Raw genomic sequence first — 27,614 nt, 5'->3', positions numbered from 1 at the left:
CACCCACCCCACAGGACGCATCTGCGGAGCCCTGGGCAGCACATGTCCCTGCAGAAGCACTGAGCACCTGCGTCTGCCCTACTGGAAGCCAGGGCCACAGGCAGGTATTGTAATTCGCAAATGTGTTTACAGCCCTTTGACAGGAAGGACATGTGTTACTGCTGCATTTGAATTTGAATTGCTCATTGATCTGCATGTGCAGGCTCCTGCCGGCTCCCTCGCAGCCTGGTCCCAGCTGAGTGCCACAGGGATGCCATCGGTGGGGATGCCATCCACAGGGATGCAGCGCCTTGGCCAGCACCAGCTGTCCCAGCAACCTGGAAAACTTCTGACAGTGGCTGTGAGAGGGAAACACAGCAGCTCAACAAGGATGGATACAGGGCATGATCAGTGGGGTCCTCAAATGCAGTAGCCCCCAACAGAGTAGAAATAGTGGTACAAAAAATGAACAGGGGCAGGTTTGGATGCTGAGGGTTGGTGATGAGAGAAAGACAAGCATGAATTTCCTGATGATTCTTTTCTGCTTTGAATATTACTGAAGCATCTTGCGTGCTCCCAGAAAAGGAGATGTTCGGTTTCTAGGGAGCACAAACTACCAGTTCAACCATGCTCAGGCTTTTATAACTGCATACTTTGGAAAGTAAGCACTACACCCAGCTAAAAACTGCACCTGGCTAAAGGCTCAGTGAAATAAATGCTGAAGTGAATATTTAAGCCTGAAAATCCATGTCAATGTCGAGATCACTGAAGACGTGATTGTGCTGTCTGCAGGTAGCTTCATCTGAGCTTGCTTCACTTTAGATCCTACATCTGTTAGCCAAAATTACTGTTGTATGAACAGCAAGAAGTAGTTGTGTTGCATAGGTCAAAGAATTGAAAAGCTGAGTAGGAGAGTTGCAGATTTTCTTTTAAAGCATTTTTATAAGTGAAGCCTTTTAGAAAACAAAACAAAACAAAACAACATACACGTGATATTTCAGGCTATTCTTTTTTAACATCCTAGAAAGTATTTCTGCTAAAAAGATTGCCAGAGCTTTGTCCAGATCTCTTTTCAGTGATACTAACCCAGGCTTTAAAGAACAGACAAGTTCTTTCTTAATTGTTTTTTAATTGCAATCTCTTTTTAAGTTGTTTTAAAAGCCGCTTTGTTTGTGGTAAAGAGGACCACTTCTTCTGTTCCCACCCAGGGAATGGCAGCATGATGCGAAGAAACAAGAAAACAGCGTATTGTGTTCCAGTACAATGTATCCATAGCAAGGGATGGGAGTCACTAGTTTTCCTCTGAGATTTAAAAAAGAAAAAAAAATGGGGAGGAGAAACCAAGCCCTGAGCACTGTGGGTACACCAAACATTTGCCATACAGGCTTTCCACAGTGCAGTCTGTGCCACAGGAGCATGCCTTCGTCTCCCAGCTCAGTGGGCCTCCGTCTCTGTACTGAATATGTCTGCCCTTCTGTGGCAGGGGGTTGTGGGCAGGTGCTGGGAGATGATTGCTAGGGGCATAACCACTCTGCAAAGCGAGCAGGTTTCCAGACCATGTGAAATTAATTGCCGGATACAAATGTGCAGGTAAAATAAGTTAGCACTTCTGGCAATGCTTGGCTCATGGAGGGAGCCAGGTAGGAGGAACTTGTCTCCAAGTGACTGTATGTCCTTAAGCTTTCTGCAGGTGTTCAGAAGCTTTTCCTCAAGGTTTTCCCTTTACCCTATTGCAATAGTATCCAGAGAGCTAAAATATTTCAAGGACTCTCTGCACAAGACTCTACATGTTAGAGTTCATTCTCACAAAAAGAAAATCAAGCTTCAAAATTTCTGGGAGTTCAAATTGTCCTATAACAATATTCAAAAATGGGATTGTTGTTTCCCTTGCAAAAGGGAAGAGGAAAGGAAGTTGCTTTATTTCAGGGAAACCAAGTTTCCAAGAACTTAAGGACTGGTCCAACATAACACTAAATTACATTTATAATGCAAACAAAAAAGCTGTGATTTCAAAACACAGTGTTCATGTGCTTATTTTATACTATCTATGAAATCTGAAAGAGAATTTTACTGACAGAGGAATCTCTTCCGTACATGAGTCTGTATCCTCCTGCACAAGGCCCTGTGTGACTCAATGTCTTGAGAAGCCTCACGTCTGCATGAGGTTGGGGGCTGAGTCAGTGGTGGGGACCTGTTAGAGGTCCTGTCCCAAGGACTGACATGTGAGTTGCAGCTGGGCTGTATGACACTCTCTAAAGGATATTTGAATAGTTATCCTTCATTGTCTATATCTGGTTTTGTACTGATCTCATATTCACTGTTACCCATCTCCTCAATCAATCATTGCATTTTCACCTTCAGAGCATCTTGGCCTGACAAAAATATAAGATGAACCTGCTAGACCACTACTCTTCTTTTTCTGCTCCCATTTGATCCTGGACTCTAGCTTCTGCTTAGCTAGTTTTTAATTTAAATTTTAGCCTGCTGCCATCTAGAAAATGCCTCCTTGTCTGCAATACAGTTTTTTCTAATCTGCCTATCACTTCCTGAGACAATCTTCAACAAATTACTCAATTCTTTTGTTCTTATAGCTAGTGGATATAATGCCAGTTTAAGTTGTTTTTTTGCATGAAATGGACAGCTTGCATAGTCTGTGGAAAACAATTTTAATAGGCTTGTGCCACACTGAAAAACACGTGAGAATGTACTTTTAAAACTGAAACAAATCAAGCTAAAACTTCTGGTTAAAGTAATAATTTACCTTTACTGCCATGCAGTTACACAGATTCATCTGCTAAAACACAGATTAAAGATAGTGTTCTGGTCCTTAGAGCCTCAGCTGTGGTGGGATTTTTGCATATGGTAAGAGGAAACGATTATCACATCTGATAAATGTCATATCTGTAGCTTGGTATAGAAGAGTGCTGTATTCATATAAGTTCTCTTCAGGGAGAAGAACAAAATAAGCAAGATTCCCATATTGCTTTGTTTTTCATTCAGTTGCATCATTGGTATTTATACCGATGCCTTAAGCCTATCTCAAAATCACTTTTATTAAAGCCACTTTCAAGCTCACCCTAATAAATGTCAGTTGTTTTGTTTACTCTCCTTCTGAAGCAAAAGTTAGTTGTGATGGTTATAAAAGCTGGATAAGTCTCTCAGCGTAAGCAAAAAGTGTGGGTTTTTTTTTATATCAACAGCTATGAAAAGGTTTACTTTTGAAACGGGTTTAAAAATTTTTTGAAAATTAAATTAATACAAAAAGGCTAGCTACAGGTAAGAAACAAACATCTGCCCTTGGGAATTTCTTTGTTGGAATGATCCTTTCAGACATCCCTAGCTCTTTTTTCTCTGCTGCACTATTGCCAGTGAAATACAGCAATACTCTACAGATGACAGGAGTTTTCTTTAAAAGCAGAGTTGTTGTCTGGTATGAGTCCCCAGGGTTCACATTTCCAAGTTCTCCCAGCTCTCCCAAGGATGGTGGTTTCCTTGCTTTTCCAACAGCCCCAGCAGAAGCAGCATGCTGGCTTCCCAGGGCGTTTGCCTGTGCCAAGAGGGAATGGAGCCGCCTTGTTTTATAGCCCCAGGTGGCTGCTGAGACCAGGCCAGCCTGTCCTCACACCCTCTCTGAGGTCTTAGTTATGTACGTAATTCCCTTTGAGGGCTATTTGCATAAGGCTTTGCATGCATTCGATATTGACTTTGAGGAACAGCACTTAGTTTTTCAGATTGAATTGGAGAGCCCATTGCACAGCTTCCAGTGCTGAGCTGCCAAGGGCTCAGGCTCTGTCCCACTGCCCAGTATCTCAGCTGGGAAGAGCAGCCCTGCTCCCCTGCCAGGGCTGTCCCAGGTGGGCTCCACTGGAGGAGTCCTTTTATATCTTGGTTATAAAGAGCATATTAAACCTGTTGAGAGGAAGACATTGTTTGCTCATGGGTCTGAGGCAAGCTTGTTAAGGCTTTAAATTCATGTGTAATGTAGCAAGATGATAGTTTTTCACTGGGATTAGTTTTAAGTCACATCTGTATGCAAATCCAAACTTTTGCAGCAAGATCTTGTTATCAGTTTTGATGTCAAAGGTGATTGGCTGGATTACAATAGGGGAGCAATTTAAAATAATCTTTTCTACCTACAAACAAACAGTATGTAGAATTCCCTTGAGGTCTGGCTCCTTATACTAATAACAGTGCATCATATCAACCATACATACAGCGGCTACTTGTATTTCCTCTGAACATAAGAATGCAAAATGCGTTCTTATAGCAAAAAGCATATAGTTCAGAACTCCTTTTAATAAAAAGAAGGGTCCATGTGTAGACAGTCTGCTTCAAGGTCTGTAAGAGAGACAAACCTGATCTGCTGCTTTTTGTCCCAAAACAGCATTACAGAGTCACCCCAGCGGGGAGGGTGCCTCGTCCAGCCATCTGCTGTGATAGGCTTCATTACCAGGCAGACTTTGAACGGATGTACTGTGGGTGTGGGGAAGGGGACCTGAGTAATTGTCTTTACAGTATGGGCTGGAGCCCAGAGGGTGAAAGACCAAACAAGTCAGGTTGTTGCTTCCTGGTCTCCACAGCTGTTTTTTCCGTGATGAAAATGAAGCCTATTGGCAGGCATGGGAAAGAAAAACTGTACTGCTTGGTGCCATGCTTTCTCTACCCTGTATCAAGGAGTAGGGGTCCCTGAGGTGTGCCCAAGGGTGCCCAAGGCCTCTCCCACAAACATCACACGGCTATAAAATGAACACAAGCATTAAAAAAAAAAAAAAAAAAAAAAAGCCTGATGATTGTATAGTTTTACTAGTGATAGGATACAGAAGAGAGAACGGTTTCATTTTGTCACTATAGCTTGAGATGAGAAAGAAATAAAGACAGACCAGAATGGACTGGCTTAGGCTGCCATTTCTGTTGGGCTAAGTGTAAACTGGCAGACTTCAATCTCTGAAAGATTTTTAAGCGGTTGTAACAGAGTGGTGATACAGCACTAAACACACACATGAGCTCGCACCCCATACGGTGTACTTTAAAATCAACTCCCCAGGCTACTCCATTCATGGTCCTGAAGCCTGAAATTGGAGTGATTTGGTATAAGGTTATGTGCCTGTCAGCCTGGCCTCCCCCAGCTGAGCCTTGTCAGTAAACACATTGGATTTCTCTACATTTGTGAATTCCAGAGGGGAGACTGCTGGCCAATGGCTGCAAGTGTAGGAAACTACTTATCCCAAAGATGGTAACAAAGCAAACTGACACCTTTTTTTTCTATCAAGATTATCTAACCTCATCAATCATATCTCATACTTATGAACTAAATTAACAGTTTTCCATGTCAGCTGAGTTTTTGTTGCCCAAGCTCAGCTATGATTGCAAAGAAACAATGGAAATGTTTGCACACATAAACACCAGGCACCTAGGCAACAAAATAGAGGAACCTGACCTGCTTGTGCAGGATGTGAAACCAGCTACTACAGGGAGGGTAGAGACATGGTGGAGCAGCTAAAGTCACTAGAACATGTGTATTCAAGGGTAGACATTGAAATGGACATCAGAAAAGGAGCAGTGGCTGTCAATGAATGTCAGTGATATGAGAGTGGAAGGAGCAAGGGATATTGTAGCTAATAGAAAGCTGATTTTTCTCCAAATTGTTGAGGGAAGGAAGTAAAACCTCTTTTGGGATAGTGCTGAGAACTTGCTAAAGCACTTCCTTTCCTCGCTCAGCCATCACACAACTAAACACACTAAACTAAACTGCAGCTTTAAAGCTTCCTTAGACACCATTCCTTCTCCTTTCTCCTCTCTTGCTGCCTCATGAACCTCCACCTGAATTCATCTGTCCGGGTCTTTTACTGGATTTCACCATGTCTTTCACTCTCTGGACTGAGCAGCCTCTCATTACAGCTTGCAGGTTTTAAATAATGCATCAGAAAGCTTCACTCTTTGTTTGCAAAATGTTTGAGCTAGCTGGCAGCATCTGCGTTTCCTGTAGTCAGTGTAATTGCCCAGTTTGTTAAAAAATATTCCCAACCTTGATATTTCAGGAAGACAAATCTGAGGAGGCATCTCTAGAGAGCAGAGGATGTCATCTCTACTGAATCAAAATTATGTTTTCCTTGTAAGAACAGCAAAGCCTGGCTTTTACTGGAACGCCTTAGTCCAGGAATTACCAGCCCTGGTGTGGAGTCTCATCATGCCAGGCCAGATATGCCTCATGCTCTGAGAGTGAGTGTCATGCAAGGGCTGCCTCAGAAGGAGCTCAGCCACCACCTTGAGCAAGTTCCATGGCCTTCCTTGTGCTCCATGGTCCTCCACAGTCCTCCACACAGGACAGACTTGAGCTGATGGGCATCACAGTATCCAGCCTCATAGATGGGCTGAGGATTTTTATCCCAGTATTTATATGCTTTCCCATTGTTATAAGAAGTCTCAGCTCATATGAAGGGGTAGAAAGAGCATTTGGCAATTGAAAATCTTCCAGACTTGGAATAACTGATGGACTAAGACACCCTAAACACATAACCCTGGGAAATTATAGGGATCGATAATGGTTAAATCCTTCCTGTCTGGAACCAGATTGATGGCACTATATCTAATGTGGCTCATTTGCCCTAACAGCCTCTGGAAGTCCCTGATGCATAAAAGTTACCTGCCAGGCTTCACATCCATCTGGAAAGACCATTTCTTACATCCAAGACTGGCCAAAGAGGGCTTTCTGTGACAGTGTAAGGAAGTCCATACAAATCCCTTTCTTGACTTAGATGATATTGCTGTAATTGAAGGTTTGGGATTTAAAACAAAAACTGGCCAAATACATTATTCATCTAATATTAGAGAACATAGAGCTTCTAGGAGTTAAGCCAGGAGGCCAGTAAGAACCAAGAAGCACTGTATGTTATGAAGGATAATAATGTGCCTGTGTTAAGTGTCTGTCTGATGCAGGGTAAATGAGTGGTTTTAAAATGTCTTGGTATAGATTGAATTGAGATGAATCACCTTAATTTTCAAGGACAGTCTGTATCTGGCATGGAAAGAGCCAGCCAGTACATCCAAATGCATGAGTATGGAAGTTTGTGTATTCAGGTCTTCACTCCACCAGGGACTCCTCTGCACAGGATACCTTCTATGTCTCAGCTGTAGGGATGAAATGGAGTTATTAAAGGCTCAAAATATTCAGTAGTTTCATGAACAACGGCCCGCTGTTCATCTTTCTTGCAGGGGCCCAATGGAAGCTGTCCAAATCAGTCTTCATCTAGTAGGCTCAAGCTCTTGGGAAGATGGGAAAAGCATCAGATATTTGGCGTGTGCCAAACTGTGTTTTTCTGGTATCAGGAACTATTTTATGTTGGTTATGGACATATGAGGGGAAGTAGACACTGCAAGATGAGTGCATTAAGAGAAAAGAGATAACTGCGAGTGCGTTGATCTGCTGTGGGTGAGAACAGCATATGTCTATAGAAGTGTGGTTAAAGCAACACCATTTAGTCTTCTGCTTAATATGTCTTGATCAGCCTCCAATTACTGCTTCAGTGCAAGCCTTCCTGCTTGAGAGTCTGTGGAGCCACAGCAGCATGACTCAGGGCTCAGCTGATGCTTCCATCCTCCTGCGATCATGTTTAGGACTTAGAGGTGTAACTGCTCTCTGAGCAAGCTTTCTTGCTACAAATGATGGATTAAGTCAAAATGTCATAGCTAACTTTGCCTTCTCAGCCAATAACTTTGAATGAAGTTGATCAGAGTCCCAGTGCCTCTACTGACAGGATCTGGCAACATTTGGTCATTAGCTCAGATTTTCCCTTGTCAGTAAACTCAGAGATGTGTCCCACCAGACCTGCTCTGTCACAGCTCCTGCTGAGCATTTGTGTGGCAGCTGTGGTTTGGCTGCTGTGCCATCAGTATGCTGGTGACATTCTGCTCTGTGTCTTTTTTTCAGCAGACCCAGATGGTGTAATATTCCTTTTTTTTCCCTGAACCTGGCCAAGACAAAGTGCTGGATGAGAATCAGCTGGCAGAGAACCTGGCAAGAGGGGGTGAGATGTGCAAGAGGACCAACTCAAGATGGGGTTGCATATCATGACTGCCCTGTCACAGCCCTACTGTGCCCACTTTTGCCAATGAGTTTGGCCATTTTTTAGCATTTTTAGAATACCTTGGCTTTCAGGCTCCCACCTAATGGACTTTCCAGGCACATAATAAACTTTCCAACACAACATCTCAAGCAACAGGAGGAACCCTGATTATTCTTGGTCTCACCCTCAGGTTAGAGTATTGCAAGGCACTGCCCTGACAGCTGTCTGTGACAAGCCTAGTGAGGCTTCCTGTAGGAGAGAATCTGGGGGCTGCCTGGCCACGCAAAGGGCATCGGCAATATCTCACTTATTTCTAGCTGCTTCTGAAATCCATTCTACTTAATCTACCGCATCAACTTCATTATGGGATTTGGGCAGCTCCCACTAACAATTTTAAGCACTCACCAATCTAAGTCTGGAATGTGGAAACAAAGGTAGCAGGCTGATATTTAAATCAGACTTTTCTGTAGAAAGCCTGGATTTGGCACCACCATCTCTTTTCATCATTTTTATTTGTTTGTTTGGGTTTGGGGCGTCCCCCCACCCTTTTTTTCCCAATTACCTAGCATTTGTTTTGTGGAATCAAGAATGAAAAGAAATGCCTGGAAACTCAGAGTTTCTGCTTATATATTCTGAAAGTTGATTGAACTGATTTTCATAATTGTGGAGATCTTGTCTAAAGAAGGTAAACATACAAAACCCAACAAAATATTGCCTTTGATATGAAATTATATACCTATATATGCAGTTTATATAGATATATAAAGTTAGGCTTTTCTGACCTGCTAGTAATTCCGAGTAAACAGGCATTTGAATGAAAAGATGAATGATGTAGAGCACAATAAATGAATTTGTCTGAGATGGTGATCAACAAAAATCTCCCATCTGAGGGGATGTTCATGCTGTCTAGCTTAGATTCTCTGAATTGCCTAAATGCATACCTAAACTATGCATAAGGAGATGAAGTGATTATCTTCCTTCAGTGAGCATTTAAAAGAGCCACTAGTAGAACATTTCTTTTCAGAGTGATACCTCCGTCTGTGCGTGTTTTCTGGTGGCCCACTTCAGTTTACCTTTCAAAGACAGGTATTTTAGATCACACTTTTGATTTACTGTTGATGAACACTAGCTGGTAGGTTGAATCAATGTATAAAGAGGAGTTTGCTGCAGTGGAGCTTAATAAGGTGGTGTAGGGCAATCTATTTATTCAGTTTATAGTGCTAGAAACACACCCTAGCTACTGGCTTATTCTGACTATAAATAATGTGTATTTGTCACTTTCAGTACTGAGGGAACCTGAACAACAGGAACCTCTATTTATCTGCAGTTTTATCTTCCTTCATGCATCACTGATAGTGGAAATGAAACAGAAAAAAAGAGATGAAAACTCCACCTTAAGCTTCAGTGAAGCTCTAACATACTGCAAAATGTTCCTGCAGGCGTTTCCCATCTGCCTTTACCTACTAGCGTTACAGGAGCTTATTCACCCACAGCAGCCACAAAGATTTTAAGATGTAAATTCTTCCCTGAGCATTAGACTCTGCTAGAGATGTTCTTTATCCAAAGATTTTGGAATTTGGGATGTTTGGTGTCCTACCTTGCAATCTGAATAAATTGTTTCCATTTTCTGTAGATTGTTTCCTCTCTCTCCCATCATTAAAAAGGAATGAGTGGTATTCATGACTGTTTAAGGATGGATGCAATGTGCTATAAATTATAAATTTCTTAACAGTAAATTTTATGCCAAAGTTCATTCTTCCTCTCCTCCCCGCTTTTGTACTGGTAACTGGCTACACTTGGCTGCTGCTTTAAAGTTTCCTTCCCCATGATTTTTCCATCATGAATTCTGTTTCAGCTGGCCTTCGTGCAGTACAGACATATAAAGTATACTTCCCTGTAAAACTCCAAAGAGCTGGGAGTGTGTAAATGACTGCTTCTGTTGCATGCCCAGGGGGTGCTTTTATGGTTTAGGAAACCACCGCCTGCAGCTGAAAGTCCCAAATGGTGTATTTTGGAGCTCCCTGGTGTCTGCAGATTGACGGTGAAGGGAACAGAGGTGTTTAATGAACTAAAGATGCTTGGGACTTTGGAGAATGGGCTCTGGAGCAAAAATGCTCATTGTGAGCATGAGGAGCAGCAAAAGGCCCATGCCTCTTTCATAGCTTTTTTCAAGCAAACCTGCTGACCCTCTGCACAGATGCAAATTTCTTCCTTGTAGCTCTGTTGATTGAGTTCCAGGATCTGTGGCTCCAGGGACTCCTTGTTAAACTCATACAGTCATGCAGGAAAGATTTTAAAATTAGTAATAAAAACATTGGCAAATGGTTGTAGATTAAATCAACTATTGCTTTCTGAAATAATCTTTCAGGCTCTCTCCATGGCCTCCACAGCTCAATGCCCTGCAGAGGTGTGCAAGCCAGCACTGCATACAAGCTTTGTCTTGCTCATAAAACTACAATGGGGAGAGAGACTAAAATGACTCTCATGTTGCTTTCCATGTCCATTTATGAACCTAAAACACATTCACAACAAACACTGTCAGCATTTTGTCCCTTCTTGCCCTAACCAGATGTTTTTGTCTCCTGATTTTCTGCTGTGAGAGATAGGGGACAAGCACAAATACTAGATGCTGTTGTCAACTGGAGGTTGGCGTCATTCGGTATTGCACAGTCGTGACAAGCCAGTCAGCTTCGCTGACAACTGATCTGGAGCCAAGACACCAAAAGGTTAAGACACAGCTTCTCTGTGGCTGTTGCTGCTTAGTTTCCCATGGCATGGCTAAGCAGGGAGGGATGATCCTGCAGACCCAGTTTACCCTCTCGAGTCCTCCCTGAGCGCTGACTTGGCTGCAGTGTTCTACCATATTAGGAGCATATGGAGCAAAGCCGAGGAGCCAGGATCAGGAACTCTCCTGTCAATCTGAATTGCTGCTGCTATATTTAGCAATGGGCACACGGGAATAGCAGCTTAAATGTGGGAGGGGGCTGCTGGAATGCCAAAATGTGTTTGAATCTATTTGACTCTTGATGGAAACTCTCAGATTGTGCTATCTTTAGAGGGTCTTGTACAGAAATAAATTACATTTTCCTATTTTTGCAATAAAAAGGCAAGCAATTCAGCTGACATATACCTCCACCACAATAGTTCTGATGAACAGCAATTACTGCATGGCAAAATAAAGCCTTCAATAAGAGTTTATTTGCCCCCTTCTTTTGGTCGCATTCAAACTAATCCACAAAACTGTATTGCATTTAAATGCAGTTATGGCAGCCATTATAATGTGAACAAGTTAGTTATCTTTTTTTTTTTTTCTTTTTTCTTATTTTCATGGTGTGTTACTTGAAGATGAGAGAAAGAGACACCTTGTGTTTTAAACGCCTAAGTAAGAAAGTGAGAAAGTACTGTTAGGAGCAGGAGGACTTTCATTTGCAATTAGCACACTTAAATTCCTCTCTATAAACAAACAAGCCCTCTTGTATCTAATGACTGTAAACCAAGACAGAGCCTCCTAAATGTTTAAATTAATAAAGGCTTTAGTGTGGTAGCAGTCAGATGCATCTCATGAACCTTACTTTGTTTTAATGGAAATATACAGCTGTTCTCCATCCAGAAAAGTAGGTTTTCTGGTGTTCATCAAAAAGATTGTTCTGCAGTTTTCTCTCCCCATTTTCCACCCAGACTGAGTGCTCTCTGTGAAGGTGAAGTAACTCCTCCAAGGTCTGGTATTGAGTCAAGAGCTAAATACGGATCCAGGATTCCCCTATTTCGCACTCATCTGAGAGTCACTCAACTGCATAATTGCTAGGAAAAGCATATGGGGCCGAATCACCATCAGGAAGGCTGAGGAGGGAAATTCAGGTGAAATCCCCTTGTGGAGACCGATTTCCTCAATGAATCCAGAGAGAGGCAGAAGTCTGGCACTAATGAGCCATGGAGGTGTTGATGTTTATTTTTTTTCTGAACTGGGAAAAAAAAGATGGTCTAGAGAGTCCCGTGATCCTGTTCTGGGTCTTAAATGCCTGAAAACCCTGCCCTGCCTCTTGGCATCACTGCAATGTTATACCCATTCTGCCACAGCTTCACTCTCCAGCCCTGTAGGCAATATACATGGCAGAGGCTGGAAAACCTGATGCAGCTCAAGGCGAATATTATTCCTTACTTTTCTTCTGGGGCTGGTCAACTTCTCTCTACATGTAAATGTGACTGGAGATTTTTTTCTCCAGAAAAGACTGTCTGCCTTTGTTGAGCATTTGTCCTCTCTAATTCCTCCAGGTATACAAGTATACATAGTTATGTTTAACTTGAAGGTATACACACACATCCATATATGTGCTTGCTTTAGAGCAACTAGTGCTCTTTGGTGAGATTTGCCTATTTTTGCATTTTGTTCATTCTTCAGAAAAAAACTCTTAATGAGCATACACTTTGATAACAATATTGTCTGAGCAGTATTTCTGTGATGATGTTGTGACCCAAGCCTGGGATGCCAAGGAGTACTCCTGCTCAACCTGCTGTGGACGGAAACATACACCCCAGGTTAGGTAATGCATGAAAACCTGCCTCCTCCTGAGGCATACACAATTATAGTAATTTGGAAATGACTGGAAATGATGGTAATTCCCATCCATGCTTGGAAGTGTCATAATAAACTCCTGCATCCAGAACCACCATAAGAGAAGCTTTTTTTTATTGGACTCTCACTCCCTAGTTATGTCAGATGCTCCAGCACTATGAAGGAAAGATGGTTTTCTAGTTCAAATACCTTTCTCTGGCTTCCTCCACTATTTAGCCAGCATTTCATGCATGTACTACTATATTGACATGGAGTGTTTCTGAAAACCTGGAGGTAAATGCAGCAAAACAGCTTCAAAAGGAGCGATCTTAATTGCCAGCCTTTGGCTTGGCTTAAGTTGGTCTCTGAGAAGTTTTAGAAGGAAAGATGTAAGAAGGGTTCTTTAATTTTCCTTACAAGAATGGTTGTCCACTTTTCTTCTGTCTGAGCTGAGGAAAAAAGCAATGAAATTCATGCTTTTTTCCAAAAATTAGAGTTTTTTACCAGATGGATGCAGTGCTCTTTGAATAACGGGATGCATATTGTGTGTGTAGATAAACAATCATCAGTACAGTCTACAAATATGCAATATATACCCAGTTCGTTCTGAAATTTTTCTTACCTCTGGCAACTGAGCGTGCCTCTGTCTGGAACAAGAGCAGCATTGTCCAACATGGGAAAGATGTGGGGACTGGACTGTCTGCCTCAAAATGGCAGCTGTGATGTACTCAAGCATGCAGTAAACACTGCCTTCTCCATCCACAGGTCTCCAACATGTTTATCACAGCAGGTCAGTAGGTGCTTAAACTTTGGTTTATGGTAAATTAGCAAGTATCAAACACAGTTGTTAACAGCCGGACTTCTATAATGAATGGACTGCAGGGGTAGGAAGTGGGTGGACAAGGGTGGTTAGTCATGCCAAAAGCTTACAGGCTAGGTCTTTGAGGTCTAGAAATAATTAGTAGCTCACACCCATGGGTGTGTATTACAGGGATGCACTTATACACTGTGTGACAGGGTCACCACTGCTCAAAAGCCACCTCATCCCCGTGGGGGCTTACCCTTTGATGTCACTGGATCTGGGGAGACAGATGGGTCCTAAGACCTCTCTGCCTGAAAACAGTGCCACACAGAGGATTAGTGCAGCTATGTTCAGAGCAGTGAAGTGCAGATTTACAGGTGTAGCCCCTTCTCTTCACCTCTTCTGTACTGCAGAGGATTTTGAAAACAATATCTCAACGCAGCAGTTATGCTATTGTGTTGGATTTATAAGAAAAATGCTTAAGATTACCTATAAGCAAGGAGCAAGTAACTTTGTGTAGGGAATCACTAATGATAAACATCTTTCTGCTTTTCTGTGACATGTTCATTCTGCTTAGCTCATAGCCAAGTGGTACACTACATCTGTACCGGGAAACAAATATTGATTGAATGATGTACACTATCTAGCAGTCTAGAAAGTCTAGCCATCACATTAAGCTGACTTTCAAAAAACCCTGTTTTGCTGTACTAGACTCATCAGAGGCATAAACATTTCCTGAGCAAGAAAACCCATAATTTGACACACAGTGGCTTACTGGTTCAGAGGCCTTGATCGGTGGGATATGAAGGAGAGGTTAGGGAGGGATGTTTCAGAGAGGTTAGAAATGTTCTCTTCCTTTGTCACTGTTCAGCTGTCCTTTTGTTAGAGTATTGACACAAAAGATCAGAAATTGCCCTGTTCAGAAGTGTTTGATTGTGTTAGGTATCCAGCTGCTTCTCTGTTTGATCTGTCTGTACCTGTCTATGTTCCTGTATCACTTACATTGCTGTTAGCCCTGCAGATAAATGAACAAATGCAGTTTCAACTTCCATTTCTCTAACAAGGAAATAAAACTTAAAATTTCTTCTTTTGTCTGATAACTGCAACCAGGAGAACTGTTGGAAAGGGCCATCCTGGACAACACTTGTTTCCAGCTCAGGCAGAGATGGTTCTTAGGTCTGAGAGAATCATCACTGATCTGTTCTCCTCTATGACTCTTCTCAATCAATGATGTTAGCCTTGCTTTGTTTAAAATGTCTTAAGATGCCTAAAACCAGTCTCTGTTTAGCACATTGAATTGTACTTGTAACTGGGAAGATAGAAATAATTGCTGAGAAAATGTGAGCCTTTGAGATGTAGTTGTTGGGCTTTTATTTTAGAAAATCTATGAGATCAAGGGAAAGACTTTATTTCCAGTGGCCTTCAGATATAGCTGTAAGCATCATGCTGGAAAATGTGTGGGGTTTTTCCCTCTATATCCAGAACTACTGATCTGAGAAGGAAGATATTATACAATAACCCCTTTAAACACACCTCCCATCACCAGCTAAGATGGCACTCAAGGTTTATCATCCATTGTTTCAGTGATGAATGATGCTTCAGACAATAGGTCCCAAAGAGTGTGAAGAGTAAAGCAAACAAACCCAGCTTCTCTTTACTCTAGCAGGCACAAGAAGTCTTTAGGTCTACATAAAAACTACTAAAAACATCTGTATGTGTTTTCCTATGTAGGATTCTCCATTCCTGAACAATCACTCTTCTCTACAGTGGCAGGGAGGGATGTCCTCATTGTAACCCCCATCTACATCAGTCTTCCCCATGCCTAGATCAGTGCTGCAGTCCAGGCACTGGCCCATGTCTTGGTGCTCTGAGAGAGACTTCTTTGCTTACAGTCCTCTTCCAGCTGTTCTAGGGGAGCTGGGGCACTACTGAAGTACACAGCTCCTCTCATCAGGCAACCTGTGCCTTAGTTGTGTCCCCTTCTGCATTTAAAATAACCCTGTTCATGTGTCTTGCACGTAAACGGATGATAAAGATGCAACAGCTCTTCTGTATTTGTCTTCTGTCAAGTCAAATAATCTCTTTGGCAGCACCCCATGGGCTTTCCTTGAGACAAGGGATAAAGACCAATGATCCCCCCCCCCCCCACCTCCCTTGACCAACACTGGCTGAGCAGAATGACACAGGCACACGCTCACAAAACCACCAAGGTGAAGGTTTTCTCCAACTGCCAGCAAACATGGCCTCACCCAGGACTTGGTCTGGCTTCAGGCTGAAATTTCATGTGCTTCAGCCACAGGCTGCTTCTCTTGCTCTGAGCAGCCCCATGCCGAAAAGTCAAATTGACATGGAGAAGTCGAACTGGTGAGTGCTCAGGTGGGATCTGGGCTCCCTACCAGAATTAAGGGCTTTGAGAAACTAGCTATCTGTAAAAAAGTGGAGACTGGGGACAAGGGGGAGGAAGCAGGGTTTGCCAGAGAAAAAAGGTGATTTCATGTGTATTTGAGTGAATGTGAACTGTTCAGTCTCAGAGATGATGAATGAGGTTAAAGAAATATGATGTTTCCTGTGGAGGTTGCATTCGTTTTCACCGGGAGTCTTTAATTCCCTGCATGTTGAGAAGGGAAAGTTTAGAGTTGAAAGTGCAGAGGGATTGTTCAGGAGGAAAAGTCTTTTTTTGGGAGTCATGATTGATAGCTGAAGTCCTGGGAACCACAGTCATCTGCAGAAAGCTTCCACACAGTACATGCAGTTAGATTTCTGCCTTAATTAATATTGTCCTTTCAGGACATATTTGCTAAATCATGTCCAGTTCACTATCATTTGCCAGGCTTGTTTAATTTCATTAGCTCTCTAGCCCAGTTCATATTGTTTAAAATACATAGTGTTGCTTGGGAATGGCACATACGAAACTATGCAAACTCCTTAGAATAGCTTCACCCCAAGCATTCAGCATGGGTAAGTTAAAAGGAATTTGAGAGAACTGCATTGTACTGACATGTTTTATTAAAGTCAGTAATTAAGTAATGTATGTACATGAATATATGTGTTTGACAGTAAGAGAAATGGACGGTAGCAAGCACCCTGGGTCCCAGTGGAGTGTAGCCATGTAGGGCCAGATTCCTTGCTGCAGCACTGCTTGGTTTGGCAGAGTTAGAGTAGAGCTGAATTTGCCCTTTTTTGTTTCCTGTAGTGATGGCAGACATATATGCATACACTGAGCACAGAGCCATACTGCAACATTGGAGGGCTGTCTACAATTTGGGTGAAATCAGCAGGGTTGTGTCTGTTGCTCCAAGACTTGATCTGGCCAAATACTCAACACAATACCAAATGCTTGTCATTTTGGGAGGGTGGTGCACTTATTTTTTATTTTTCCAGACTACCCTGCTATTGCCTTCTCCCCAGCAGTATCAGAATGGTATATTTTACCAATGTAGAGGAAAAAAAGAATTTATGAAAAAAAAAAAAAAGTGTATGGGTATGGCAACCTATCAGCTTGCTATGCAGAGAAGATTGGCTGTTCAAGGCTGACCCTGAACACAGTAAGGGCTGGAGTGGAGTTCAGGCTGTGTGACTAGCATTACCTGGCTCTTTCCCCACTTCTGGACACAAGGAATAATCACTGTGGCATTTTTTTCCTTTACAGTTACAAATACAGCAGGGAATTGTGCTTGTCTTTCAAATGCTGGAAGTGTTTCTTTGTCCCTAGCGAGGTGCAGATCACACCACCGCTTTCATGAGGTGCAATGCCTTCTGAGTCAGCAGCTCCTACTGAACCCACTAACTGTTAAATATCTGTAATTACCTCCTAACCTCTCTCTCTTCCTTTTTTTTTCCATTCCTTTTAGCACATTATTTGCTACTGTCCTGCTAATCCAGGCACCTACCCGCATGAGAGTGACTCAGTTTCTTCCCGGATTGAGTGTCTCCCTGTAACTTGCATTTAATGGTTCAGAAGGGTAAGGCTTACAGTAACAGACCGTATTCTTCCAGAAAGGGTGTATTTTAGGTCAAAGTATAAGCATGTTCTTGTAAAGATTGTGGAATAGTGATTAAAAACATTGGGAAATTAATTGTTTATTCAATGTGGAAGGCTGTGCTGGATAACCTGGTGAGACAGCAACAGGTCAAGGCACCATGGCATGATCTGATTGCTCTCCTTCCCCTAAAGCCTAAGTGCCAACCAGGGCCACAATGTGAAACTGTCTCATGCTCCCATAGCCAGGGCAGGATGGGATGCCTGCACCAAACAATGGGCCCTCACAGTGGGGTGGGAAGTGCAGTACCATTTCCAGGCTGGTTTTCCATCCTGAGAGGTTGGGTCCCTAGGAAAGCCTTGGCTGAAACAGTGTGATTCCCTCTGCAAAACTACACAAGCTGGAGTTCAGAACAGGGGACTTCCGTTCTTCAGGGTGCAACTTAGCCCTAAATAATGTCATATTTCATGAACTGCCCCCCCCCCCCCTTTTTTTTTTTTTTTTCCCCTTAAATGCTGTGATTCTGTACATTTCATTTGGGGAGATGCTTGTGGCTGGGATAAATTTTTCTCATCCCATTGTTCTTAGGAAGGTTCTGGTGGTTCTGCACAAAAGGGCCCACTTAAATTTCAGTCATCCACTGAATGCAAAATGTTTTGGATGCCTTCTGTCAGTGATGTACAAAGCAATAAATGAAATAAAAATAAAGAAAGAACCGTCACGAATGCCCATTCCACATCTCTCTCTCTCTGGCTGTCTCTCACACTTTATTGGTATAATTATAGCTCATCTCCCCATGTTCCCTTAGCAACAGATGAGGAGGTGGCTGGCTGCCTGTCACGCCGCTGCCTTTCTCAGAGGACATGGCAAGCAGTGATACTCTGCCTGCTGCCCCATGGTGGGATGATGCTGGGAGGGGCGCTCCTGCGGGAAGATCCACAGCCATAAGTACTCAGAGATGCTGTTTTAAAGTACCAGATGGGACTCAGGCAGGTTTTTCAGATGATAAACTGAAATGCTCCTGGTGATTTTATTTGAGTTTTAGAAGAAACGTGCAGGCAATGTTGCCAGGTCTTGTACAGTTTATTGTATAACTATGTTCCTGATCAGAATGATTTGTTTTTAAAATCTGCCACCTCTAGCCCAAGAGCCCGGCTTTGGTCAGCTGGAGAAGAGCCAGAAGGTTCCTACACCTCCTCCCAACAGAAGATAGCAGCTGAGCTCACTTGTTGGGCCTCCTTGGCTACCAAAATAAGGAGATCCCATTTCCAGCTCAAAAAACACCTCCTCCCTGGCCAGTGCTTGTATGGGACTGGAGCTTCTTGTTTCTGCAGCTTCCCTGCCTGGCAAGGCTTCTGGCAGAGGGCTGCCTGGACCCAGCATCAAATCTGGCCCCCAGGGATCATAACGATGGAGTTGTCTCACTGCTTTTGTAGTATAATCAAATATTGTTTTCTACATATTGTCATGCAGGAGTGGATTAGAAACTTCAATGGCAGACTCCACCTGCATTTCTAAAAGTCCCATCTGTAGTGTGCTTCCCCAGAAGTCCTGGCAGAGCATAACCTGGATTGGTGTTTTTTGCTCTTTGGTACTGATAGCCACGAAAATGGTGAAGTAACAAAAGGAAGAGAGGAAAAGGCTAGCAGAGCAGGCAGACATCAGCCATTTTATAATCTTCCTAAGCCCCTCACCTGCATGTCTTTGTCTATATTTTGTCATCTTTGAGGGCAGGAATTTGGTCACTGCACCTGCGCTGTCATAACTGCATCCACTCTGAAATGTGTGAAGGCTTTTAGGCTCAGGAATAGAAAGCAGATATGAAATATGATGCCTGATAGCCTTATACCCTGTGCAATCCATAGGTGACATTGTGTGGACCAGACACAGAATCAGAAGTGTTCCTGCCCTAGGTGAAAAGCTTCCTACGGGGGACTGTCTTTCTTAAAACATCTGACATGTAATTGATACCGTATCATACATGCCAGTCCCTGGTGACAAAGCCCAGCATCTGCCTGTGGCTGAATTCTGCTCAGAGCAGGAAAGGAAGGGTCATCTGAGGCTCATCCATTATGCTAGTCTGTGCACCCAGTATGGCCATGATCTGTATTGCCTGCAGCCCCCATGGCAGCTGGGAAAGGAACAGGAGCTGTGTCCAGCAGGTCCTGTCATCCACGAGCACATGGGGTGTTAGGAAATTCCCAGCTGGCTGGCTAGAGCCAGAATCTGGCTCCTCTGCACCTCCACCAGACTGGGCTTAGACTTGACCACTCTTCAACCGGTATCCCCTTGGCTAGAGATTCTGTATTTACTATATCTCTGCTTGCAGAACAAAGCTCCTTGTTCAGCAAGAAAGCACAGTAGAAATAAAGGCCCAGATGTTCTCAGAAAATTCTAGTTCAAGGAAAATGCTTTGTCAGTCTCATTCTGTTAAGTTTAGCAAGATAAAGCCACTTACATTGGAAAGAGGCTTGTCAAATCAAATCAAACCTATTCTGCTCTGTATGGAAATGAATCATCCCAGTTTATACTGGAACAATTGCATAAGCTGCCTGAGGCTTATCTCATGTTCCCCTCTCAGATTTTAAGGCACTCATACAGCCAAAGCAAGCTGCACTTTTCTGCTATGTTATTCCATTGAAACCATGGGCTTAGGCTTCAGTTCTGCATGTGCAAGGACTTATTAAAGATGCAAGAGTTTGGGACATTCAGAGCTTAAGGGAGAAGACCAGACCTCAAACAGAGAGGTCTCCAAGAAAATTAGTTTCTTCAGAAAGATGCTTTGCCTTCTTCAGAAAGGCCTGAATAGTTCTTGGGTTTGCAGGATTGAGCACCAGTCCTGCTTTGCCGTAGTGTGGCAGTGTATGGCTCAGTAGTGGCGCATGCCTCTTCGGTCTGGGTGTGTCTCCAGGTGCCCAAAATCAGAAAATCTCTTGTTCTTGAGAAGGTAACATAGTTATGTGACTGCAGGAGGCTGAAGGAAGGGTTTACAAACTCCTCCCCATGGGCAAAGTGACCTTGATAGAAAATCTCTTTATTTTATAATGCAGGGTGTCCTGCAGTGCTACTCCGTCCACATCTCTTCTCTGAGTCTGCTCAGTGTCATTATTGCCAGCTAAAGCCCATGTACAAGCAAAGGGAGGGAGTAACCTTCACCTGCAGACCGGGGTGGAAAGGAAGGGAAAAGTTTAGTCAAACCTTTTGTTTCTGTTTTACTCACTGGGATGAAAGTTAGAAGACTTAAATTCAGCTGAGCTTTGCAAATACAAACAAGCTCCAAGCACAGGCCCCCAAAACAGGACAGGACAGGGCTCAGAGGTAGGTGACCCTGCAGAAGCACAAGGTGGTTACTTTCCATGGAGGACAGGTGCATCCAAGGAAGATTATTCTGTTGGACTACTTGCTCCATTTCCTGGATGGTTTGAAAACAGGTTTCTCCTGACTCCAAAGGCTTGTGGGCAGAACTGAACCCCTGCCCAAGCCACCATAGTCAGACTAGGGGCAAATACAGATTCAAAATAGACCAGCTCTGGCAGTCTATTGACTGTGAACAGAAATCACCAGCTGTTGACAGTACAAAACTATTCAAAAAATGTGTACTGCCTGGTGCAACTTGGCTCCTTCCCTCTGACATGAATAACAGCTGTAGAGAAGTCTTTGGAGAGGCAGAGCATGCCATTCCCGTTTCCAGAGAATTAAAGTGCCTTGGTTGACCCCAGCTGAGGGCTGCACTGATTTACATGCCAAATGCTCCATCTGAAATACATGTTTGGTCTCAGACTGGGCATAATAAGATATGGGATTAGTTATGATAAGATGTGGATCCAAGTCACTTCTTTCTACTTCAGCTCTTCCAAGAGACATGTTGAGTGTGTCCATTCATCTTCCTGCCTTCCCACCACCAGCTCTTCTAGACTCAATGTCAGCTGATGTTATTGCTAAGCAACTAGATCCCATACAGTCACACTGAGTGTCACAAACACCATGGAGCTTTCTGCCTTTAGGACAACCTCCCTGTTCCCCATGGAGGTTCAGAGACTTGGTGAGAGATATCGTGGGCTTTCACCAGCCAGCTGCACTGACAGAGGGGCCAGTCTGAAGACTGGAAGGGGGTGGAAAACAAGTAATCTCCTAGAGAGTGGGACCATCTGCCCCCTTGCACTCCAGTCTGACAAGGGCTCCAAGGCACAAAAAGAGAGTCTTGATCCCTTTCTAAGCTGTGTCAGCATTTGCACGAACTCTTTGTCTACATTGTGGGAGATAAAATATTTCCTGGGTTCAGCCATAACTCTTCCCTGTTCCCACCTTTAGAACTTCTGAGAGACTGGGGCCACAGCTTTCGGAAGTATTTGAAAATGGCCTTTTAATTGCTCTAGATGCTAACACAATCAATTTCAGGGACTTAATTTGGGAATAGTGTAAAAACTTACCAGAGCCTCAACTCTGAAGTGAGCTAAATGAGAAAAATGTAGCGAAATGTAGATATTTCTGTACCTGCAGAACTGTGTCCAGTTTTTCAGAATAACGCTGATCTCTTTTAGACATCTCAAATGCAGTGTAATGTTGCAGACTTTGGTCCTCCAATTTTAAACCTCATATCACTCACGAAATGGCTGACTGCTTAGGCTGGAGGATATTTTGGGAAAAGGATCATCCCAGCCAAGCTGTTTTTTAAACTCTTTTCTAAGCACCCACAAACAACCAGTCCTGGATACAACCTCCAGTTTTGATGGACTTTGTTCTTTTCCACTGTTATCTTCTTATGCACTTTTAGCCAAAGTCACTGATCTGGCTTATGCTGAATAAACTGTCTCAATGGGATTTTATGCAGAATCAGACAGACCTAATTTGACTAAATAAAGCACATGCTGGCCCATAGTAATCTATGTCAGCAGTGCCTGAAGCAACAGCTATTCTCAATATGGTAACTACTAAGTGCCCTGGCCTATCTTGTATTATAGGTCCAAATTACAGGACACAGAAGGAGGCAAGAGAAAACCTGAGAGTGTGACAGCATGAGGAGTCCTTACCTCTTTAATTTAGCCCCTTCCCGCAAACTACATCCCTTCACAGAATAAGTGGATCTGAATTAGTCTCCTTTGACCTCTGCCAGTACATGTACTTATTTATGCATTCTGCTGGAAACAAAAGAAATACATACTATTTTCTAACCTACATCTGTGCATGCCTATATTTGTACACCTTGTAAAACCCACTTTCATTACGTCTGGCGTCCCAGCCTACACCTGCATGTAGTAGTTCGAAAGTTAGCTTTCCAGACCACCCCCTCCCCTTCCTTGTTCTCTGATGAGGTGAAGCAGTATCAGGAAAGGAGTCACCAGAATTGTCTTTTTAAACTGTTGTCAAATGTCTCTTTGTTACTATGACTGGACCTGGGGCAAAGCTAGATGTGCCTCAAAAGTCTGCTTGAAATTAAAATGTGTATTGCATGTATCATAGGTCATGACCGCAAATGTCTGGCATCCAGATGAAAAGGCTGACTCTCTGGGCTCTCAAGTCTCTGAGGTGGATAAAAGATGACTAGTTATGTTAGTCAGTATAAAGTAAAAGCTCTAGTATCTACTTTTTTGCATTGTTTATACCAAAGGATCTACGTATTAATGCTAAGGATATTGGATTGTTGTAGTGTTTGCCTCTTCTTAGCATCTTCTTTGCTTCACTATGTACTGACTGCCCCTGCCTCAAGAGCACTGGTGCATGCAGTGCACACTTATGCAAAGGAAGACAAAGGTAGACTTTTTCCTTGGCTGACTGTGGCTTTCTTTTAGATATTCTTATTCCAAAGATGGGCTGGAATCATTCTTCTGTCAAAAAAGGTAGTGATAGCCATACAGAAAAACCAAGCCTTAAAATTACATGGATATCCTTAAAATGAGGGAGGAAGTGTCACCTTGCTAAATTTCACAATGTCCTATGAGGCATGGGACCACTTTAAAAAAGTCATCATAATCTTTTTTCTTCCCCTCCAAAATAAGCAAAGATCCTTTTTTTAACCACTTATCTCAAAAAAAGCCAGACTCTTCTCAGCAGAGCTTACAAAACAAGTGGCTGTTTAGTTTGAGACACCGAACCCATATGGAAAACCAGCTAAAAACTCATGTGAGGTTCATAAACTAGTAAAATCACATGATCTAATGCTACAGTAATGACTTTTCAAGGGCAGGAACTGGTGGAATAGTTAAGATTTCAAAATATAAATGGCTGGATACTTTTGGCAATAGGGGGAATCAGTGGAGGGTAGGTACCATGCCCAGCTTCCATGATTTTGCCTTTTGTGAGACAAGGACTCCTCCTTTTTTTTTTTTCTTTCTGAAATTATGACATAATTAATATTCTGCTGATAGATGCAGCTCTCTATAATCAAACCTAAATAATCTTCAGAGGTGTGGACTGCACACTGCAGTTTGTGTTGGTGTATTAACAATACTTCTGTGTATACTTCCATGTGTTATACCTGCTTACTAGCAATGGCATGTTGTAATTAGCCTCTCTGGGAGCCTTAATTCTAGAAGAAAGGTCATTAATTTCAGCTCATCATTTTTCCAGTGTACACACATGTACACACAAACATACACAAATAGAATGTTCAGCTGCCAGAACTGTGTGTCTGAGTTCATACACACAACACTTCACAACTGTTTTGAGAGTCTTTCTAATAAAATGTAGAATAACCATTAAGTTCAGGAATAAGATCAATGAGTATTTCTGAGCTGCTCTTTAACTTTTCACCCTGTAATTTATCTAACGTTTTTAAAATGACCATAGTGTGTGTCTGTCTTGCTAAGGTTATATGGGATTTCTCATGGATACCAGTGTATAAGCAGCTCTTTGTCCCAGTCACTGTGAATTTCTTCAGAGCAGCTATGGAATCCCCATGTACCCAGCAAAGGCTGATACACTGTGGCTAATGGATTTCTCCCTACCAAATTGGTAGCTTTTATATTCAGGCTGCATGTGATGAAAGTCACACCACATCCTGTCTTTGAGCTCAATTCCCTCTTCAACCTACTTTCTCAGTCTGTACTTGTGAGAGATCAATTTCCCTGCTGTCTTCTGGCAGATTAAAACTCTGTGATTAATATGTAAATTATTTTTGTTCTTTTTATTAGCATTATGTGAATTATGTTTAACCTATTGGTGTTCTCCATATTTCTAAACATGTCATACTTATCCATGTCAAGGATGTAGGATATTTGCTGGCAGAATAATCAAATCCATACCACTGTGTAATAAGAGTAAGTGAAGGGAAGGATGCAGTTATGAGACTGGGGTGAACTATCATGGCTTCAGTCTTGCAAAAATATTTTCCTAGATTTGGCAGTGCAATGCAAGGTCTTCCTTTGCATTTCCCAAGCAGCCCTTGGGAAGTAGCCCACTGTTGTCATTGCAGCTGTTTCATGGATGGTTCCAGTTGTTCTGTTATTTATTTTGTAATCTCTTCCCCAACAGTCAAGGCAGCCTGGGGAAACAAATGCAAGTCTGAATTTCTAGGGAAAAACATAAGGTAGACCCTGGCAACTTATTTCTCCTCCACTGTTCCCTTCTGTGCCTCCCCTGTCTCTCATTTTATTAATCCTCTCTCTGCCCAAATCATTAGCTAGCAGACAATGGTCTAGCAACACATGCTGTGTCTCTGTGATGAGCCCATGCTTGAGGTCACTGCCCAGGACCCACCCAGAAGATAGGAATGACCATTCTGCATCAGACCAAAGGGAGCCCTACACTGGATTAAGGATTTTCTTGGCAGCAGATGTTGACAGAGAGAAATAACCACATTCAGTATAAGCATCCCCATCTGAGATAGTCATTTAAGTTCCCTCTGGACAAAAAATTCACCCATGTAGATGTTTGATTCACCTACTCTACAGAAAATGTTTAAAAGAGGACTAATGAATTGCTGCCCAAAATGTGCCAGTTCTCTCCATGAAGCATCAAGGGAGCTTGGGTGAGTAGGTCAGCTGTCCACATCTCAATTATCATACATAACTTCCACTCACACAATATTTTAAGACAAAACTTTAGGTTTTCTCAGGACTCAGTCATGAGGGAGGCAATAAAGAAAGGAAGAACAGACTATTATTCAAGTAAAAACAGTAAATGAATGAAAAAAATTAGAATTAACATCTTTGCTATGATCATGCTGATTATTCTATTTACGCTCTCTGCAATCTCATGTCTTTCTTAAGTATTTAATATGTAGGTTTTGGAGGCATGGGCTGCATACTGCTGTGTTTATGCACTGACAGAGCCAACAGAGGTTCATTTTTATTGGTCTTCTTTTAGAGCTCATGGAATGTGTATCTTTTATTCCAGCAAGCTACTCTGCAGAGAGGGTTGTTATCCAATAAACAAACACAGCCTGGAAGGAATAAGGTTTTCCAATGATGTTTCTCGCTGAAGCTATTTTTAGGCATTCTGGTCTATGCATAGAGAATATATAACAGCCCATCTCTCTTTAAGACACTTGTCTTCATGATGAAAGGCAGGAGGGATAATTCAAGGCTGGTGTCTGGTTTCTATTAATTGAATTAAAAATAATGAGCCAAAATATTGTGTTTCAGCCCTCCCTGAAGCATCAATCCACATATGCAAAGCTGTCTAGGTGCTGAAGTTTAAGAAATACATATAAAGAAAACTCACAGGGAAAAAAACTCACAAACAACAAATGAACAACAACAGCAACCCAACAACAAAAGAAGAATTGAAAACTGGCCTGAGTAGAAGCTGGAAAGATGCTGCTGCCTCCAGTAAGTAGGAAGTGGGGTAGCATTTACATGGGAAAGCTTCTTCTAACCCTGGTTTTTCACTGAGACAAGTCTTCCATGAAAATGATGGGCAAAAACTTTGAATGAAGGATAACTCTTGGTTGTTCCTTAGTAATCTCTTTTCCTCATATACAGGAGAACAGGACAAACTGAAAACCACAGTGAGAGCCACTGCAACACTTAAACCACTGTGCTATTGCAACTAGTATAAAAAATAGGAAGTTAATTTTTCATTGTATTAAAAAAAATAATGTATTTTTTAAGCTCCTGTCTTTTTTTTTTTTTTTCCTTAGAGTAATCTTGGAATATGAAAGGCATATTTCAGTTTCTCTGTTCTGGCAAAGATCTGGGAAACAAATTATGAAAATCAAAGAGATCAAGTACTACTTGGAAAACATGGTCTGTCTGGCTTCCCTGAAGAAGTACTTTGCAGCAGCCATCTCTGAAGTGTGTTTGACATGATGTGTAAGATATAGCAGCTTTGCTCTAATTCCACAAAATAGACATAGGGAAAAATACTTGGCTACAACATGTTGCAGGCCAACAATAAAAAGAAAGTCAGTCCTTGAAATGTGTTCTGAGAAGACGGTCCTATGGCCGAGGATTTTTGTTTTAACTTGCTCCAAGACAGAAAGCCAAGTATTTCCTCTTACATCTAGTTTCCTGAATTAACAATCACCAGAGGCTTTTGAAGGAGCATGAGTCAGTGGTTTCACTTGAGGGCACCAAACACATTCAAAATAGAAATGAAGGGAAACAGTCTTTTTAATATGCTTTGGGGATAAATACAAACTAAAAGGAAAATTCATGCTTGTCCAGCCATCAGCTTCAAAATGAACTATAAACAAGAAATGTCAGACTTTACACTCTTCAACTTTATTCTGAATCTTTAATATTAGCATGTGCATCACAGTTGTGTCAGGCACACACATGAATAACAAATATACAAAATATGTACTTCATGTATATATGTGTATGTGTGTGTGTAAAAATCTGAAGTTTCTATAAACTGCACTGATCACTTTTGGCATGCTAATTTATAAATAATCCTCACTAAGTCTATGAAGATTCCACCTGAAGCATTCATTGCATTTCCTTTGAATCAGCATGAATGCATAAAGAGGCCTGGAAATCTAAATGAGTAAATGATCACTTACCAATAAATGATGACTCTCTTGTGATGTATGACAACTGGATGAAACTAATGTAAGACCAAAGAAACATTACTTGAGATGGAAATAAATAAAGAAAAAGCTTCATGCAGACTGCTTAATAAGGGTGGTGCTCCCAAAATCTCTCTACATTTTTATAAAATAATCCTATTAACATAGCACATCTATAATACAACTTCCAGGACTTTAAGATAATGTAATCAGAGATAGAAACAGTATTTCATCCAGCTCAAATCTCGAAATCTGCTTGTTCTCTAGAAAAGTATGGATGCCACATAAT

At 42.1% G+C, this 27,614-nt stretch overlaps 1 long non-coding RNA gene across 1 annotated transcript; it reads left to right on the top strand.

Annotated features, from left to right (window-relative positions):
• On the top strand, window positions 1-27,614 carry LOC141958667 (uncharacterized). The gene is made up of 3 exons (XR_012633303.1): window positions 1-104; window positions 25,959-26,144; window positions 26,456-27,614. It is a non-coding gene; the product is annotated as an uncharacterized LOC141958667 (long non-coding RNA).

Source organism: Athene noctua, chromosome 3, assembly GCF_965140245.1.
Source record: "Athene noctua chromosome 3, bAthNoc1.hap1.1, whole genome shotgun sequence".
In the NCBI taxonomy this organism is placed as follows: Eukaryota; Metazoa; Chordata; class Aves; order Strigiformes; family Strigidae; genus Athene; species Athene noctua.
This window is presented reverse-complemented; position numbering and strand designations above follow the sequence as displayed.